Source organism: Rhinatrema bivittatum, chromosome 18 (assembly GCF_901001135.1).
Source record: "Rhinatrema bivittatum chromosome 18, aRhiBiv1.1, whole genome shotgun sequence".
NCBI lineage: Eukaryota > Metazoa > Chordata > Amphibia > Gymnophiona > Rhinatrematidae > Rhinatrema > Rhinatrema bivittatum.
This window is the reverse complement of record NC_042632.1, coordinates 39,779,924-39,800,786: the sequence shown is the minus strand read 5'-3', so window position 1 is coordinate 39,800,786 and position 20,863 is coordinate 39,779,924. Positions and strand designations below refer to the sequence as shown.

The following is a 20,863-nucleotide window of genomic DNA, read 5'->3' as shown; positions in this document are numbered from 1 at the left end:
TAGAGGCAAGAAAACATTATGCACTTCAGTTCACTCCTAAAGAAGAGACAGGCTTTTGACAGGAAACAATTTCTTTGTACTAGGGTTGGTTTTTTTTTTTTTTTTTTTTTAAATGCTATATAATACAACATATTAGAAGATATTATTGGAATATGTGCTCTTAGATGTTTTATGAAAAACAAGAGATAGTCAGCATCATGGCACCAGTTCAAACCTTTCAAATCATCATCTACATTGGAGCACGCCTACAAAAACACTTACAAAAAACAAACAGCCTACTGGGCCAGTAATTATCTGCGTTGCCCTTGATGATAAACAAAGGATATTTTTGTTTAAAACAAGAACAGTTGCCTGTCAAAGCCCCAGCTTCATCTTTCAAATCTATCGCTCAGAGACAGCTTAGCAGACTGGGATAGTTTGTTATGCAACCCGTGTCTGAAAGGATGATGTCCTTGGCCTGATGTGAACGTTCTGAGAGCTTATTATTACATTGATATTGTGACATTCTGACTACAAATGGGGAAACTCTGTGGTTCAAGGTCACCACCTGTACCAAGCATCTCTTCTGGCCCAGTAAAAAGGAGATACGTTAACCTCAGTTGTTCTTTTCTGACTGCTCTTATCAAATACCATCTTCTTAACCTTCATGGGAGCCATTAGAATGACGTTGCAGTGTGCTACCATGTTTATTAATGCAGTGTCAAAAATGCATTATTGTTCCACAGCAGGCATAATGTAGACAGTGGGAGGGGAAAAACTGAGTCAAAAACCATCACTTAAAATGCAAACTTTTCTCCGAGACCTCATTTGGGATCTCAGGGTAGCAAATCTTGGAATGACAGAGAAATCTGTTGGAAACAGAATTCAAGCTTTTGCGAGCAAGGAGGAGACCCATGGTAAAAGAAACCTCAACTTTTACAGCACATCATCTGATTCTGTTCCTTCCTTTTTCCACTCTTCTTCTTGCTCTCCTTTTCCTCCCTTTGTATCTACATGGACCCTACTTTGGTGAGTAAGGGATCGGAACTAGTACTGTATGTGGTGGCCCCAACAAGTTGAGAATTCAAGCTACGGAGGGAACAATCATTCTAATTTTCTTCATGGTGAAAGTATGATTTTATTAGAGGTAATCTTGTAACAGTCCACATATAGTAGTCAGAAAATGCATGCATTCGTTACACCAGTTTTCAAAACAAATTTACGTGCGTATGTTTGCTTTGAAAAATTACCCCACCAAAATTACCTGCATACAATTACGACCTGGCAATTTGTGCACAGACCTTTTTCGGGAAAACGTATGCGCATGCTTTTGAAAATGCCAAAGTATGCATGGAAGGTCAAGCCCTTCCCCAGCTCCACCTCTGGAAATGCCTCTGCTCAGTAATGGGCACACGCACACCTACAGAGCACACACATGAAAGTTGCACCTGCAGGCGAGGCAGGCAATTTTATGCCACACTACTTCTAGGGGCAAAGTGCTATTTTACTCACGGAAATGGCTCGTTATAGACTCGCCTGCCCGATCTGTGGGGGAAACTTACACGTATACCCTCGTGAGTTTGCCCTGGCTGAGCAGACGCATTCCCGGAGCAGAGATCGGCAGGGCTTTGGACTTGCAATGCATACCTTTGCGTTTTCAAAAGCATGCATGCAAACCTCTCGTGTTCTGGTTAGCAGGTGTAATCATTTATGAGTGATGTTGGAAAGCGAATAGTTGTGCCTACATATGCTTTGAAAATTGGTGTAGTTTGAGGGGAGCATTTGGTTATTACAAAATTATTCCCCCCCCCCCGAGAAGGATGATTAAATTTGAGCACATCAGTTCACCACAAATTGTAAATATAGTGCATCCCTCGGCAGCTATTCCAATAAAATCCCTTCACGTGGCACTGAAAATGTAATTTCATTTATGCATTTTAGACCACTTTTCCATCACGATGTTCAAAGCAATTTACAAAATGCAAAACCATCGATCACCACAAGAAATAATAAGAGGAGAGAAATCTTATAGGACTCAATTCAGCCAAATTCGGGACCTAGAAACATTTCTGGCAGGATGTCCACCCCTGTGAAAGGGATGAGATTATCTAAAACTAGGAAAAATGCTTTCTCCTTTGTAGGCCGTAATCTCTGGATCAGGTCCCTAAGGAAGTGTGCTTGATGGGGAATTATTTGAATTGCAAAACCAGTTTTTTTTTTTAATATGGCTTTTAATTAATGGCATCTGAGGATGTCTTTGCTCTGTTACATTTTAGACACTGGTTACTGCATAGTAAGGCGTGAGGTATATTTTAGATGCAGCCATATTATTAATTTGTGTACATTATTGTATGTCTTTGATTTATGTTACTTTTGTACTTATGAATTTTGTATTGTATTTTAATGTAAATTGTAATTTTGCCCTGAAAATGCATGGATGTTAAGTTAAATCAGTTGATCAAAGTTATTTAGACTTCAATGAATAAAAATAAATCTTGTTTTTAAAAATGTTTTTAAGGCATTTCTCAGAAAAACATATCCCCTTTATACACTTTTTTTTTTTTTTTTTTTTACTGGCTCACTTGGAATTCCATAATACCATCTCAGGTTCATCATAATATGCATGCCTCTCATTATCCTTTGTCCTAGTGAACTCAATAAGGCTATGTAACGAGGCACGAACTTCAGAGGTACGTCTTGGCTCACTGGCTGCATGGTTGTACTCTATCTTGGGTGTAGGCCACCCTGTACCAGGACAAATACAAGATCAGGATTCTCGAAAGCAACTTACCTCCATTCATGCCTTGGCCTGACACCTCTGTTTGCTCCTTTCAGGGGTGGGTCACCTGATCAAATGTGTTCCCTTTAATGGCTACAGCACCCCCTTCTGGCTTAGAGGAGCAGATTCAAAGAGCTTCTTCAGGTTAAGGCCCCAGATTAGCACTCATAGTCCTTCTCTGACTGGGTTTAGGTCCCTCTTTGCCATGTGCCTTTTGTATGGTGCTGGTCCTGCTACGATACACAGGGTTTAAACCCCATAGACAAACGCCTGTTTTAGAACCAGCTGTTTAATGCAGCTCTCCCCTCCATAAGGACTCCAGCATAGCAGCAGCTCTAGTCCTTGGGAATTTTAACCCTTCCAGTTTGCAGTCCAGGACATTAGGTGCTCCTGCTCTCAGGTACCAGGTCAGTAATGCTAAAGCTGCCCGCTTCCGTATCAATTCTCCACCTGCAGAAGACCAAACAGACAGATTTTAATAATGAGGTGGGGGTTTTTTTTTTCTTATGCTGGGACTTCATAAAACACAGTTTCTATTGCAAAAAAAAAGTCACAGTCTCATTTTCCAGGGAACAATCTATTTTTCAAAGTAATTCCTGTTGACAGGCTTGGATTCCAACACAGTAGTTGCAAACTCTCCCCTTATCCAGGCTCCTGGTCCTCAGCGCACACATTCTTAAGCAAACAGCACATCTACTTGCCGGGCTGTTCCTCCTAGGTAGACCCTTTAATTACACATTAACCACTTGGGGATTTCTCTTAGCTGACAGGGGTTTTCTTTTGGCTGACAGGTCTGTTTTCTTCAGACAGCTATCCCGAACCAGGTTTCCCACCCTCAGCTTTCCTTCACTTGGGGCAATCCTCTTGATCTTGATTACTTGACTTAAACACCAGCTGAAACTTGATTCGTCTGCAGTTTAAGTGCAGTGCTAGGGAAACAGGCAGAGCTTCAAAGTTTCCCCCTGGCTTAATTGAAGGAAAGTTTTACCCCAGGGTAATTTTCAGATACAGCTTCTGGATCTAGAAAGAGCTTTCGTTTCATGCAATTCAGCAGCACCGTTCGTTGACGCCGCTGCAGTGCCAAGCCCTCCTTTTCTGTCCCGCAGAGCAGTCAGGTCACAGTATTGGCTGATTAATAAGAGACAATTCCTCTCTCAGGCTAGTAGTGAGGTCTTTCCGGGTTCCTTAACAAGCATAGCAAAGGAAAAAAAAAAACCAATCCATTTAGCTTAATGTTTGTGTCCTCTGGTACCCTCTTGTCTCTGGCCCTGTCTTGCCCTCAGAGTCTTCCATCTGGTTCAGCTATGTTCTCTCAAGGGCTGCTCACCACTTTGCTAGCCTTCTTTTCTGCCCAGTGGCATAGCAAGGGTCTCCAGCGCCAAGGGGCCAATACATTTGAATTGCTTCCCCCATGCTGCCCACCACCACCCTCCTTCCTTATAGAAACAGCAGACATTTCAAATAACACCCTCTACGTACTTTCTACCTGCGTGAGGCTGAAAAAAAAATACAAAGAGAGGCCCCCAGGTGCCCCTTCCCCCTCTACAGCACTGTCCCTACCAAAAGCCTTCACCTTTATAAAGCTAATCTATGTGGGGTCCATGACTCCACCCAAAGCCTACTCCTCTCCCAGCTGAGACTCTCTTAAGGTTAGTGAGCAAGGGCAGCTGGGAAATGTAGTTTCCTAGTGTAGCCAACTTGTAGCTTCCTTTTCGCCTATTCTGATCCTAAACATCCTGCCTTCTGCCTCTGAAGTACCAATTCCTGTGCAGGGACTAAGAAAACGTTTAGTGAATTATCACAGGCTATAATATACATGAAAGAGAAAAGGTGTCAAAGCACTTACATGAAATATGTCACTTCTCAATGAGATATGAGCCAAAGGTTAGTTATAATATCTTGTCCAGAGGGCAAGCTTTCTCTATTGTCAATAGCCATGCCAACCATCCCACTACCATTTCTGTATAATTTGTTCTGCATTGCGCAACAAATTTGCATGCAACCTACCCTAGGAAGAATAAGAACATAAGAACATTCCATACTGGGTCAGACCAAGGGTCCATCAAGCCCAGCATCCAGCTTCCAACAGAATGGAAAAGAAAATGAAAAATCAGAAGTGTAGAATGTAGAAATATAAGGTTTATGAAGGAAATAGTCTTCCTTGATATGCAAGGCTACTCATAAGGTGAAGGCAAGGTAAACTATACAGTATAATAGGGATATTATCAATTGTCTATCCCCAGAATATGATGCACACATCTGATGCAAATAAGAGATTGCGTGGTTTTCCATAACAGGACCAAAGCTCTGGAATTCCTGCCTGAGGCACTGCGTATTTTACCAGACAGAAAGAGTTTAAAAAATTAACTGAAAACCTGGCTGTTCAGGAACGCATATGATTTAACTTAGAGACATCAGAATAAACAGAACCACAAAAACAAGAAGGACAAAAGATGTTAATTGAACCTTGAAGTATAAACCAAATGATAGAATGCAAGATCCTCAAAACAACTCACTGACAAGGCCGTGAAAACCATAACTTTGTATTTTCATTATCCGGACTCTGCCTTTTGTACTAGATCAATGTTAATATGTACTAGAAAATTGAATGTGATAGATGTGCTAGAAAAATGCCTGCCTTTGCATACCACCTCTGTAACCAGTCCATATTTGGCTGTTAATTGTGTTAGAATTATGAATGCCATTTTGTAAACCATTGTGATCTATAAATGGAATGATGGCATATAAAATGTCTAAATAAATAAATAAATATGCATTCATTTTCTAACAAAATAAAAATTACAATGCAGTACCAATACCTGTGCAGGGACTATTAGTGAATTATCACCTACTGAAGTGCAGGGGTTTTTATTTCCCTTATTTTTGGAAACTTAAAAAACCTAGCCCCGCCAACATTTAAAAAATTAAACCCAACAACCTCCCCCCACCCCCAGGCCTTTCCCTATATTTCTCCCACCCCCACCTTAGAAACCATTTACCCCTTTCATGCAGTTCCAGTAACTGAAATGGAGTAGGATTAATCCCCAGTCACTCCTGCCCTGCCGGATCCATTTTCAAAATGGTACTGGCTGGCCATACAATAAAATGGTGCGACCTAATAGGGATGAAGCATGGTAGAATGGGCGTGGAGTGCTAATTTCTGCAAATATAGTTGATCAGCAATACTTGCATCCCATGAGTGGGACCCACTTGGAGCAATGTGAGTGAAACTGTGGGGAATTGAGACACCTTACACAAATATTATACCAATGCCTTGTTCTGTACACATTTTGGAGAGATGTGCAGCGTGCAGTTGGAGCAGTTATTAATGTTCAAATGCCAGAGGATCACTGAACTTTTATTTTTTTGTTTGTCTTGGACACAGTGGCAGGAGACAGGCATCACGCTCTTATTGAGAAGCTTTATCTAGTTGGCAAAAGGATTATGTTAAATAATTGGAAGAATAATAATCCTCTGTCAATACAAGACTGGGGCAATGTGCAATTGGGTGCAATGATGGAAATGGAAGCTGTAACTGAAAAGGTTAGCAGGAAGTCTGAAAAGTTGAAGAGGTTGTGGGATCCAGTGTGGCGTTTCCAGAGTGCCAACTTCTGAGCCTGTAGAGTATCTTGCAATGGAGATCTCCCCTCACCATTTTCTTTAACCACATGTTTGTTGATTGTTTAATGATGTTGAGGACTGGGATGGGAAGGGAGGAGGGGGGGTGGGGTAGGAGGAGGAAGTTGGCAGGGTTGGTTGGGTTTGGAAGGTGATGGAGATTGCTTTCTTGTGCTCAGTGTTCATGCATATCAGTTGTGTGTTGACTTATTGGTTGTGTTACTAAATTAATAAAATGGAACTGAAAAAAGTGACAAATTTTAACTCATGCAGTGAAAATCCCGAACACCACCTATTTATAGTGCTCACCAAATACACCTAATTGCTTGAAAAATAACCCCTTAAATTTGCAATTCATAAACTCCTAGGACCAGAAGCCCTAATTATAATTTTTACATTGGGGCAGCCCAGCAAAACAAAGCTGAAAGGAAGTTTACATTTGTATGGATTGTGGTTAATTGGAATTGCAGTTCTTGGTAACAGTTTGTATTCTTGGTTTTTCATTGTTGTGTTCTTGCACCTGTAACCAGGTCTGGGGAAAGGGATTCCAGTAGATAATGAACTATGATATTCATAATGGCTGGCAGATCTAATTTAGACTTAGGGCCTCATTTTCTAAAGTATCACAGGCCTGCGATACTTTAGAAGATGAGGGGCGGGGGGCCGAAATGGGGGGCGGGCCTGCGCTAGCCGGCAGCGATCGCACCATCGAGGTGCGATCGCTGCCGGTTTTCGCACCCAATAGCGCCACCATAGGAGGTGTAGCTATTGGGAGCGAAATAGGCAGCAAAAAGGCACCTACCTTTTCGCTGTCCACTGCGTCGGCACAGAGTCGGCCCCGGTGACGCCCCGACTCCTCCTCTTGCGGGGCCGACTCCGCCCCGATCCTGGTATCGCATGCGATAAGGGACTTTTCACATGCAAAAGGTCCCTTATCGCGTGCGAGTGGCTTGGAAAATGAGGCCCTTAGTGTTGATTTTATCCATCAGTGCTCAACACACTTTGCCAGAGTGTAATCCAGGGCTACTTGATGTCAGTATTAATAGCATTCATTACCTATGTACTCATTTTACAAGCCAACATTCAACTTTGCTAATAAATGAACCAAGTATTGTATTTTTAAGTTAAAGCAAATGATAAACACTCTGATGTTTATTAATTTTTTTCTTAAAGTTAATACTTTAAATTTACTTTATTACTTGAGTATTAAAATGATATATATAGAAAATATTTCCTACAAGTCAACAACTAAAGATAAAAATCATAATTCACTACCCATTTTAATTATTTGACAACTTGGGGCTTAAAAAGAACTATCCTTGGAATATATTTCTATTTTAATTTTTGGTAAATCAATATACATTCTGGAAAAAATAAAATTAGTTGACATAACTTATGTTAACTAAAAAATACATATGCCTTGCTGTGGTTGTGTCCTTTTACACTAAGACAGGTAGAATTTGTATGCCTGGTACACTTCATACACTATTAACTACTACAAAGGAAACAAAAAACCCTTTGACCAAGGCCAGCTATTGCTTTCAGTTGTAGTAAGCCAATGACAACAAATGTCAAGTAGTCAAAATTATAATTTTTTAATTAACGTTTACACAATGGTTATGTCAATGTTCTTTATTATTGATTTGATTGTTGGAAGAAGATGGGAAAGCAGGGGATTGAGGAACCGGAGATATCACTACAGGTGTAGTACAGGCATATGTCAGGAGCAGAGGGGCTTGAGCCACCTGACGCACCCTGATATCATAAGTGCCTTGAGTTCATGGTGCTTGTGTTAAGCTTTGCTGCTGCAGATATTACAGTACCACGACAAAGTTCTCATTGACGAAATAAAACTAGAAGTCCTAAAATGTTTTGTAATGGGAACCTAAGGATGACCAGTCTGAACCGGAGCTCTACAGCCATTTCTGAAGACATTTGGATGGCACACCTCTGTATGATGAGCTTGCAAACCACGTGAGAACTCTGAAAAACTGAACTCTACAACTTGTGATAATGTTTCCAGGCACTGAAATCAGTGACCGCGGGATACCTGTCTATATGAGTATGTTTCCGCAGTGCTTGAAATAGTAATATAGTAAATGATAGCAGATAAACAAAATCCACTCTGCGCAGTTGACATTCACCTATTTTGGGTAGATGCACATAGAAGTTCCCATAAGCAATCCAGCACCAATTACTCTTCCCTCCATACCTGCTGCCTTAACTCTTTTTGTATCAATATCCTCCATCTCTTCAACAGACATGCCCAGTATCTGTTACAGTGACGGCATCCATCACCTTGGCTAGAAGGTCTTCTCAGGCTTTGTCATCTTCACCTTTGCTCCCAACAAGATGAATACTCAAGTCAACACCCAGGACCCCTTTTATTTCCTATTACATTTTGTAATAATCCTCATGGCTGCCAAGGTTAGTGAGAATGTTGTGAAAAAAAGCTGACCTCCCCATGCTCACTGAAGTTTGGGTTTTAACCTTGATTCTTCCATACACAGCTTCTTAACCTTATTGTAAGCCTGATGCTATAGGGTTGTAACTGTCGCTCTGTACAGATTATCCCAATGCTTTTTTGCAAAGCATGTATAGCTGAGAGACAAAATAGAAATTCAATGTACTACTGCCATAATTATGTTGAAACAAGGGTCAGACCGACATGATGAAGCGAGTCAGAAATGTATTCAGTTAGTCCAAAAAAAAAAAAAAGTCTCCTCTTCACCTTGAACGTTGACCCTTATTTCTGCACATTCAAATGGACTAGCACAGCAGCCCAAACACATTACCATAATTACACAATGCAACAAACATGGAATGCTAAAAAATTTAAAAAGTTCAAATTTAGGAAAAAAGGAGTCTTTTGCAATGAATAACTAGAAAGGGGAGCTTCAGTTTCCTATTTTTATTTTGTTTCCTCTCTCACTTCAGAGTTTTACAGTTTCACATGGGCTTTACCTTCTAAGGGGGGGGGGGTCATTACTAAGCAGTGGTACTTCCCCCAGTAAAGGAAAACACCACCAGATTTACTAAGCTGCAGGACTAAATACTGCAGCTTAATAAACTCTGAGGTATTTCCCCCCCCAGTAAAATACAGCTGGGAAACATTCCACTGATTACAAGCCCCCCAAAATGCAGCCTGAAGTACTCCCACAAAGTGTGAAAAATCCCTTGAGGTGGCTCTATTGGAAGACATTTGAAAAGAGACAAAGCCTCATGGTGAAGGTTCCTCCCCTACATCCCACACCCCACCCTTTTTTCAAAGGCCCCCCCCCCCCCAGGCCTCCAGACTCCTCCAGGCTTCTGACCCCCCTCCCTCGCCCTAGGCCACCCCATTTCCCCACCTCTTGATCATATCGTTCAATCCCCTGTGGCCTAGTGAAGCCCGGCGCACTCCCTAGGCTCTGCACAGTTACTGAAAAAATGGTGCCAACCTGCTGGTTTTCTACGTATGCCCCTATCTTGTTTCCAGGCATTCTGCAATTTAATTAACGGGGAAATTCTAGTTCAGCTGGAAACATTTCCTTTCCTGCAGGTAAAATAGAAGACCTCAAGAAAAAAAAATTCCTTTCCATCTTTACTCATTCTCCAGGGGAAAGTTAGCTAACTTTCCTGAAAAATCCCAAACTGCATTATTTTACTTCCATGAAATTACCATTCTTGGATTATTGGGGGTGGGAGGGAAGACATACCACACAGTGTACATCTAGCACAGTACATAGCCCCCTAAAATTGTACCAGAAGCTTCTGAAGGCGCCCAAGGTCACAAGGAGCAGCAACAGGATTTGAACTCTGGCTTCTTTGGTTCAGAGGCTACTGCTTTAACCACTAGGCTAGTCCTGCAGAGGCAAGCAAGGCGCTCTTTTGATATACAATTGGCCATTGAAAGCATGTAGACAATAGAACACAATTGTTTTCTTGTGGTAACATAAGGAATTATGTTTTATTATTATATGAACATGGGAAGAACATGTACCATATAGTTGATTTTATAAAATGTCTCCTTTTGTATAAAGTGTGTGTGTATATATTTTGGGGTAGGGGGTTTCCCATTCACAAATAAAAAATTAAAATGTTGACAGTTGAAGAGTTTGTCGGGCTAACGTTTGCACTTAGCCAGGACAGGACCCAAGATTTGAATATTTTCTCCTGTTCCTTTGCTAATTTTCATTAACAAAAGGCACAGGGGGAAAATCAGAGATTTGCCATCAAGGTTCTCAAGGTAATGACGGGGGGGGGGAATTCCTGCTTTCATTTTCTCTGGGCTGGGAAATCGGGTCCGATGAATACCTGTCCTAAAGTTATCCAGACAGCTTTACTCAGATAACTTTAATCGCTGGCTTACTCAGCATGGGCCAAGTTGCAAAATAAATCCCCAAAAGAGGAATTGTAAAATGGGGGATTCGGTCAGAGAATGTTAGCTGGATACCAGCTCAGGGGGAGAGATTCAGCTCCGGCCCACAAAGAGTTACTGCTGGTACACCTATGAATTTTGCAGGAGAGAGACCTGTGTCTGAGCAGAGGGCAATTAAGCAGCTTTCTGAAGGTTACACACATTGAGTGTTAGAGGGATGAAAGCATCTGCTAGTTTCACGGTTCTAAATTTTAAGCACTAGTCCGTAGTATTGCTAGCCTTTGCTTTCGCAGCTACACAGTTTGCCTGCTTGCACTATGCCTCTCCAATCCCTGATCCCAGAATACACTGGCATCCCTATATTCCTGCCTCAGCTGATTACAATTTCTTTGCTCAGGTTCTTTAATGAGGCACCTTTGCAAAATGCTTAGAAATCCCATAATCCTCCTCTCACACTGCTCAGCAAGGAATCTTTGGACTACCTATCACCTCTCTGGCTCTGAGCAGGCTGGAGACCTGCTACCCGAGTAGAGAAGGCAGTTTAATTCAGACATTTTCTCTCGGCTTCTTTTGTTTTCCCTGCAGGAAAAAAAAAAAATGCTTCCAACTGAACTAGGAATTTCACCACTAATTAAAGTGCCAGGAATGCCTGGAGACTTCAAGCACCCAAAGGGAGTGTCCAAAATAGCTGAATATTTATGCCAAACATAGTAGCATGGGTGCAGGAAGATTTTATATATATATATACACACATATACATACATAATCGCAGTCACTCAGAACTAAGGTATCCATGAAAGATATCCATACATATGCTCATATGAGCATATATATGTTTACTGATTGTGATATAAGAGTTTACTTTACTTAAGTGTTTGTTTTTTTTCTTTTGAATATCTATACATCTCTCTCTCTCTCTCTCTCTCTCTCTCTCTATATATATATATATATATATATATATACATATATACATATATATACATACATACATACATACATACATATACACACACACAAACAAAACCAACTCTGCCAACAAAGCAAGGCTTTCATAGCAAGGCATGAATAAAAGCCAGGCTCCACAAGTGATGCTAATCATTATTTATGAAGGCTGGGATTGAAAAGCATGCATTGAAAATGGTGATGGCAAGCCTCTAATTTGTGCTCATAATATAAATATCCATTAGCATTTACCCTCTACTAAATCTGAATCTTTAACACAGACCCTGTAGCAAAAAGGTCTTCCATTTTACATAGAATTTAAACAGTGATACAGATGAGATGACATGCAAGTTTTATAGAAACATAGAAATGATGGCAGAAAAGGATCAAACGGTCCATCCAATCTTCCCAGAAAGCTTATGGTAGCATCTGTAATGCCATAGAGGTCACCCCCTTACTTTTCAGTTTCTCAGACCATCAAAGTCAGGACCTTTGTTGGTTGCTGTCTGAGTCCAATTCCCCGGTACCTCTTGCCATTGAAGCAGAGAGCAATGGTGGAGTTGCATCAGGATTATTGCTTAAGGGTAGTAACAGCTCATTAGCAAATTACCCCCATGCTTATTTTATTTTCCCAGACTGTAAAATTCAATGTCCTTGTTGGTTGCTGTCTGAATCCAAATTTCCCCTTTCTCCCTGCTGTTGAAGCAGAGCGCAGTAATGAGTTACATCAACAGTATGAAGGCTTATTGGTTAAGGGTAGTAACCACCACACCAGCAAGTTACTCCCTATGCATTCTTTTCTTCATTTCCATCCTCTAACCTTTAGGAATCCACAGTGTTTATCCCAAGCCCTTTGAAGTCTTTTACTGTTTTTGTCTTCACCGCCTCCTCCAGAAGGGCATTCCAGGCATTCACCATCCTCTTTGTGAAGAAATATTTCCTGACGTTGGTTCTGAGTCATCCTCCCTAGAATTTCATTTCGTGACCCCTAGTTCTACTGATTTCTTTCCAATGGAAAAGATGTGTCGATTGTGCATCATTAAAACCTTTTAGATATCTGAAGGTCTGTATCATATCTCCCCTGCACCTCCTCTCCTCCAGGATATACATATTTAGGTTCTTCAACCTCTCCTCAAAAGTCATTTGATAGAGACCACCTACCATTTTGGTTGCCTTTCTCTGGACCACCTCCATCCTTTCTCTGTCCCTTTTGAGCTACAGACTACAGAACTGGGCACAGTTCTCCAGGTGAGGCCTGACTAAGGACCTGTACAAGGGGATTATCACCTCCTTTTTCTTACTGGTTATTCCTCTCTATGCAGCCCATCATTCTTTTGGCTTTCGCTATCACTTTCATATTGCTTCACCATCTTCAGATCGCTAGATACTATTACCCCCAAGGTCCCTCTCTTGCTCTGTGCACAACAGCACTTCACCCCCCACCCCCACCCAATCACATACTACTCTTTTGGATTACCACACCCCAGATGCATAACTCTGCAGTTCTTGACATTGAATCCCAGCTGCCATATCTTCGACCATTGCTCAAGCTTCCTTAAATCATGTCTCATTTTCTCTACTCCTTCTGGCGTGTCCACTCTGTTGAAAATCTTAGTACCATCCGCAAATAGACAAACCTTACCTTCTATCCTTTCTGCAATGTCACTCACAAAGATATTGAACAGAACCAGTCCCAACGCCAGTCCTTGTGGCACTCTGCTTAACACTGTTCTCTCTTCAGAGTAGGTTCCATATACCATCACACGCTGTCTTCTATCCGTCAACCAGTTTGTAATACATGCCACCACCTTGGCACTCACTCCCAAGCTTCTCATTTTATGCATAAGCCTCTTATGCAGGACCGTATCAAAAGCTTTGCTGAAATCCAAATAGATCACATAAAATACTCTTCCTCAATCCAATGCTTTAGTCATCCAATAAAAAAAAAATCAATCAGATTTGTCTGACAGGGCCTTCCCCTGGTGAATCCATGCTGCTTCTGGTCCAGCAGTCCTCCTGACTGTAGATAATTCACTATCTTTTCCTTCAGCAGAGACTCTATTAGTCTCTGTTAGACTATTAGTCAGTTTTACTACAGTTAAAACAATCATTATTGCATTTCATTGAAGCAGGATAGACCCTCTCATAGACCAAATATACCTGAATGCAAAACTGCCAACAATGTAACAGGGGTTACTCAGAGAAAAGTATATTATGAATACGTATTTAAAGCCTGATATTAAACTAACTGAAGACTATAAGACTGGAGCTATCTATTTGCTGTGGAAGAAAACTTTATTCATCTGTTACTTTTATTATTGCTGTCTTGACTTATTCTCCTGAACTGACAGGTCAATGGACCCTCCGTGTTGAAGAGGCTGTGACAAAACCAGTTCCCATCTACATATTTATTTATGTATTTATCTGAATGCCAACTAAACCAATGCCCTAAGCAGCACACAGACAAACTTGCATAATATTAAAACATTTAGGACACATACAAGCAAACATTTCTGGTCCTGGGCAGTAGACCTGTACTGATAAAGGAGAAAAAAGCTAAAGGAAGGCCAGTTGAAAGAACATCTTGGACATTTTATTGAAGGTTTTATGTGGTAGACTGGACCATTAGTGGAAGTGTACTGGCTGGAGCTGAAAATAAATATCTGGGATTCTCAAAAAAAGTAATTGCATTAAATCCATCTTGCGCTCTGGAGGAACACTGGGACAATTCTCCACTTATTAAAGACCTGATTTACTAAGCTTTTTTCCTCTAGACATAGAATGGGAAGGTAGAGGAGTCTTAGTATATCAAGTTCAAATCTGCTCAAATTTTACCCAGTCAAATAATACATGCAGAAATATATACAATTGCCTGCCTCTAAACATCCAAGCATCAAAGGGTCCAATCAAGTGAAGGAAGTTGACCTATTAATTTAAATCCACAGTTGATGAGTATCATAAAAGTATGTGTGTGGCACCCCATGGGTTGGCCACTAGATGTTACCAGGTCCCTAATTAGAACTTTAATATCATGAGCCTTCTTTCCCTCTCAACCCCTCCCATCTGGATGCCTCAACCCTATTTAACCCAGCCATTTCAGAGCCCTTTGGAGTCAGTTTGATTTATATTCAGAGCAGTGAGAATGTAGCTCTTCTACTCTCTGGTGAGGCCTCCTTGACTCATCAGGCACTTTATACTTTTAAGAGGATCCTCTCTGTGCACACTCTGCCAAAGGGATGTCCTGTATTTAGTTATAGTAAGATAGATTTTTGCCTGATTCCCTTTGGGGTAAAAGGGCTCTCAACCCAGAGACTTTAAGACCTCTGATCCCCTCTGCTCCCTAGATGGGGAAAGCACCAGTGACAGATCTTCTGAGTGAGATTTTTGATGGCCATGATGTAGCCTGAGGTTTTCCAAGAAGGGACTCCTCTTAAACCTTGCACCCTTTGAAGAAGGCTCCCCCAGGACATAAAGGCCAAGGACTAAAGACCAGTGAGCCTTAATCTACACCCTAGATAGGGGCAAGCACCAGTAATAGTAAAGCAGCAGACCCTGAAGAATTTTTCAGAGAGCGAACACTTGGACATTGTTTTGTGGTGAGGTTTTTGACTCCCCCCTCCCCACAGAGATGCAGTGCTGAGGTAGTCTGATCTCCTTCTGACTTTTCCTCCCAGAGAAGTCCCTAGTAACAACAACTAAAGATGAAGGAACAAGACTGGGAGACCCCAATTGGATCTCCACTCAGGGGACCAGGTCAGACTGGGTATCTAGGAAGGATATAGAGTCAGGTAGGACTGGTTTTCCTGTGAAAATGGGGACCCCCCCCCCCCTCCAGTAGGATTCCCGATTAGCTGCTGGGTGAGCTTTAGTCATGTAAAAATCACCCAGATGCCTGAAACAAAGGACACCTACCTACAGAGAAATACACTCAAGTACCAGCAGTCATATGTGACTTCAATATTATGGACAAATGGACTTTGATTTAATTATTATCGGTGAACTTTAACAGCCAGATCCTGGTCCTGTCTGATTTGTCCCAGCATCTCATCTCATGGGATGCACGTACAGTCTATGCACACTGAAAGCAAGAGATACCATGGTCCGAGCCATAAGTGAAAGCTTCACCCCAGGATTAAGAGTTGAGTATGGGATGTAAATTGCAAGGCGGAGCAGCCCCAAAGAATAAAAATAAGTTTGTATGCACTTGGGACTTAAATCTCCGCCCCCCCAGGGTTACATATGGGAACCTTATGGGATACAGTAAACTTCTTTTAATTTATCTATGAAAATGTACTCTTCTGATTTGTGATTACTCATACATCTAATGTGAATTTAAACAAAGAGCTTATTTAAAAAATAAATACCTTGGAGGAATATGAAATATAACCACCGCATGGTTTTTTTGTTCTTGTTTTACATTCAGAAAGAATTTCAAGCATGAAACACGGCTCTTCAGAAGGGCATACTATAGAACGTAAAATGCCTATATGCTGATAATTGCAACGACAGTACCAGAGTTAATGCTAGATGAGCGAGCAATATATAATGAATGATATAAAGGGTATTGTTATTTGAACTAGAATTTGAATTTACTGCCGTGTTTAACTAGAAAAGTATCAATATGAAGCAAATTATATAGTAGCTACTTTGATATCCTAGAACATGTATTACTATGAATTAGAATATGTACTTGCTGTGGTGTTGAATTAGAAGTTGAATGTGGACACAAAGTATGTGATCAGAGACCATGAATAAGAACGCTGTTACTGAAAACAGTTGTGGATCTTCTTTTGGAAGGATGGTATATAAAACGTCTAAATAAATAAATAAATTCACCCCATTTCATAAAAGAGTTTTTTAGCCACAGGCTGTGGCAGAGAAATTGGGAAGCCAGGGCTTGTGGTGTTTCAAACCAATAACGAGACAAATAATCTTCATTAGCTTTCCCAAAAGGGGAGTTGTATACCTGGTCCTGACTTGGATGCAACATGGTGACCCACGGTGCTGGGATTTGGAGGGTGCATTTGCAGGCCATACAGGCAACCGTACCTTTGGGTTTGTAGACAGGTTCCCAGGTGGCCCTGCTGTTTGCAGACAGCACGATTAAATGCTTGGCAAGAACCAGAACCTAGTAACAAAATACCAGTTTATAGGCATGATACATCTGGAGACAGATGTCTGAACGGATGGGAAAGCCAGCCACGGCGCCGTTTCAGTGATAGGACTACAGAGCAGAGCTAAGTGGTTCTTGAAGCTCAGGGTCTGTTTGTGACTTTCTTATTCACTAAAACATCTCCCAGAGCACCTATTACTGGAAATTATTAGACTGTAACCACAAGAAACAGTAGATCTTGAAAAATAATTAAATTGGAACAACTGATTTAATTATAAGCCTCTAATGTTTTTTTTCCCTGTCTGCTGCCCCTACCTCTTGTGTAAGTAAAATGATAGAAGTCAGAGTTGAACTATGTGGAAATGTGCATGAATGAGACAAAAAAGGATTTTGCAATGTACGACTCATTGGGAAGATTGGAAATGCTCATAGGAAACACCCATTCCTACCGGCCTGTTCCACCTCAGCCGAATTCACCCAGTGACCTGAGCAAATATCAGCTTCATAAGCCAGAACTGAAAGCACTAAGATGGTTTGCCTTGTTATCCTCTCTGTGCCATTAAATGGCAGATCTGTCTGCAAACAAAGTCAAAATGAAGAGACAAGCATCTGTGTATCAAAGCCATAATCCACAGAGGATTCCCATCCCTTCGCCACAGCCATCTGCCTGGTTAGTTTAAGGATATGTAGCCAGAGAACAATTTTCTTTTTTCAATGTTCTCCTCTGTGGCTGACAGCTCTAGCATGCAATGCTATATTAAGCCAGCGCTGATGTCTCGGTGACGGCAGCATGAGATCTGTGCCACCCGTAATAAGAGAGGACGCTTTATGACATCACCACCAGCAGAACATAAGATCTATGACACAGGCACTTCAAAAAGTCCCACTCTGAAGAAAGTGCTAACAATAGAAATGCTTTCAACTGTGCAAGGATTCTGGTGGCAAACCAGGTGAGTCAGAAAGAAACCTGCTTGGTGCAGCCTAATAGAGAAAACCCAGCACTCCAAACAGTAATTCACAGAAAAACTGTTTATTATAGAAAAAAAAAAGTTTGGATTCCATAAACATTTATGCTTCTGAATATTATACTTGCATGTTTACCATGAATATTAAATGGGTGGCATTTAGTAACTAGAGGAATATAGGATCTGTGATCAGCATTACCCAATTCTCTAGTTTATGACCTACCTAGGAAAATGCAAGATCTAGTAAATCATTACTGCGGCCTATACTTTTTACAGCATGCCAGAAGAATACAAGGTCTCTATGATTAAATATAAGATTTGGTGGATCGTTACTAGATGAGTGGATACCTAAATTGCTATGTGAAATGTCTTATTAGCAGAAAGAGATACTGAGCAGTCAAGAGAACCAGCTATGTTTAACTGGCTATCTTTAGGCTACTTTCCAGGCTGCAAGCTAGCCAGCTAGGTTGTGGCTGAAGATTTTCTGCAATCAAGCCTTCAATTACTGAGCTCAGAGATGTCCAGCTATTAGCTGGGTATTGAACGGCTAAATCTAGTCTTCCAGCGGTGGAAAAATTTCAGTCCTATGGATTTAGCTGTCTAAGTCCTTGTCCTTTATGGCAGGTAGTCTAAGAACCTACACATTTACTCTATTCCAAAAAATAAAATAAAAATTATAGTATAATTTCCTTCTAAAACAAATATAACCTGTATGAGAATTATTTAAGGAAGAGGAACAAGATTCAGTTGCCGTAACTGGCATTTGCTAATCAGAGGACCACCGAAGATGCAAAATGCTAGACCTTTTGAGCAGAGAGGGACAAAAATGGCTTGGTTTTATTTGGACTTTAAAGAAGGACCTAGTTTTGGGGTGAAAATCCATCACCTAATGAGCTATGAACATTGGGTTCATTTTTTACGTTAGCTGGTTCGTTCTTTCAAAAGCCTTTAGAAGAGACAGTAGAGCTAGGTCAATGTTGGCCATCTCTATCTGTGACACGTTTACACAGATAATACAGAATATGCATCAAGACTAACAGCAGAATGAAAGGTTTGTAGAAGTGTGGATAGCCCATCACCGTGAAATCAGCATACCAAAAACAAACTGCTTTACTACAATGCTCTCTCATAGAATAGAGTCATGACTTGGCACTTTTCCTATAGATCCACAAGATATATTTTAACAGGAATTGGTCTTTTTACAGTCAAGTGGAATGGTTCTGTAATGTCAATAACATCAATTAAAAACCACTTTGTAATACGCTTGATGTGGCTTTGCAGCAAGTGCAATATGTGAAATTGCTGTGTTAGGCTTTTAAACCAAATATATTATACAGCAATGCAACTGTGTAAGACACCGAAAAAGAACAAAGATCTGTGCGACTGTGAAGTCATTAAGCAAATTGTCGCAGACCATGCACGAGAGTTGGACCTACTGACCTAGTTTAAGCTTGGACCCTGTGGTTGGCCACTGACTGGGAAATCTCCTTCTCCTTCCAGCATTAACATCATCAGATGGGTTAAGACTGGCAGATAATTGTACTCCTTCAGGAATGAGCAGAAACTGACTGCTGTGGGTTTCCACTGGTTAAAACAAAGAATGATTTTACCCTGGGGGAACACACAAAATTGTCCGATGTCAAACTTCTAAACCAGGCTATAAAAATTCCATCTGATCTGTGGGGGAAATTTGCCGCATGAGTTTTGCTAAGTTTCCACAGTGAAGCTCAGGGAGATCCGAAAATATCTGTTGAAAATTAGCCTGGTTCCGCCTCAAAATTATTCACATATCTTAATTAAGCATACCTGTATTTGAAAACAAGATGCCCCGGTATAACCATTGATCTGTTATATCTAGAAAGGAAACTAGCTGGAACTGAAGGGAATTGGAAGAGAGAAACAAGGGTCATTGAATTTTTGATAATGGGATTTTGTGCCATTGACAGATGACAACTTGGGAACCGCATGAAGGCTTAAGCTACTACGCCCTCACGTAATGAAACAAAATGTCCATTAATCTGCTTTGTACTGTTTTCCACCACTCAAGGAATCAATGACACATGCTCCTACACTTTGACTGGGCTTTGATTGTGCGTGAAGTTTTATTTTGTTATTTTCAAAATTAAATTCTAATCTGTGTATGTTCGAGACATTTTATATTCTGGTCCATATTCAGTAAACCAGCAAGTGGACAAATTATCCAGCTAAAGTGAGCTGAATAACTTGTCATGGATACTTAGGCCAAATCTTGTGCAGGAGTAGCTACCTAGTGGTTAGTAAAGTAAGATATGAACCAGAGAAGCCAGGGTTCAAATCCCACTAATGCTCCTTATGACCTTGGATAAATCACTTTATTCTTCACTGTCTTTGGTACAAACTTAAAGCCTGATTTACTAAATTTCTTTTGCCGTAGACACAGAATTGGGGAAAGAAAGGCTTAGTAAATCAGGGTGTTAGCCTGTATGTCCTCTGAGGACAGAGAAATGTCTCTGTACCTGAATGTAATCCCCTTTGAAATGGCTGATCAGTCACGAATGGCTGAATATAAATCCTTAAAAATTAAAGATTAAGTGATGGAAAAAAAAATCTGCAGGTACAATTCCCGTGCCCCTCCCCCCCCCCCCACACCCCAAAGGTATCATGAGCTAGCACCCATTCCCCCTCCCAACTACCAAAATTTAAAAATAAATGCACATCATAGTGCCCCCCCACCCCCTCCTCAATATTGCATTCTAATTCAGCAAGCCCCCTTCCTGCCCCCCATCCCACCCATCTGCATCCTCAATTCTACCCACCTTACCTGCAACTCTTAATTCCAAGCTCCCCACTCCAGACCTCCCCAAATCCCATCTGGGACCGCAGTAACAGAGAGAATGGCAGTAGATAAAAAAAGACCACAATGGCCCATCCGGTCTACCCTGCAAGTGTTTTAGGGTAGTGGCAACTGCCGTGCCATGCAGGCTACCCCCCAAGCCTTCTGTTAAGGGTCGAGGCAGCTGCCGCTCCATGCAGGCCACCCCCCAAGCCTTTTGCTAAGGGTAGGAGCTACATTCTTTCATGCTCCTGGGCCGCTTCCAGTGCTGCTGGAAGGATATGCTGCTAACAAC

The 20,863-nt window shown here is 41.2% G+C and overlaps 1 long non-coding RNA gene across 1 annotated transcript in view; it reads right to left on the bottom strand.

The window, feature by feature from the left end:
* Positions 1-20,863, bottom strand: part of LOC115080096 — a 351,624-nt gene that overhangs the window by 155,218 nt on the left and 175,543 nt on the right. Inside the window, exon 2 of the long non-coding RNA XR_003853517.1 lies at positions 2,771-3,208. This is a non-coding gene — a long non-coding RNA (uncharacterized LOC115080096). The remainder of the gene's footprint in view (positions 1-2,770; positions 3,209-20,863) is intronic.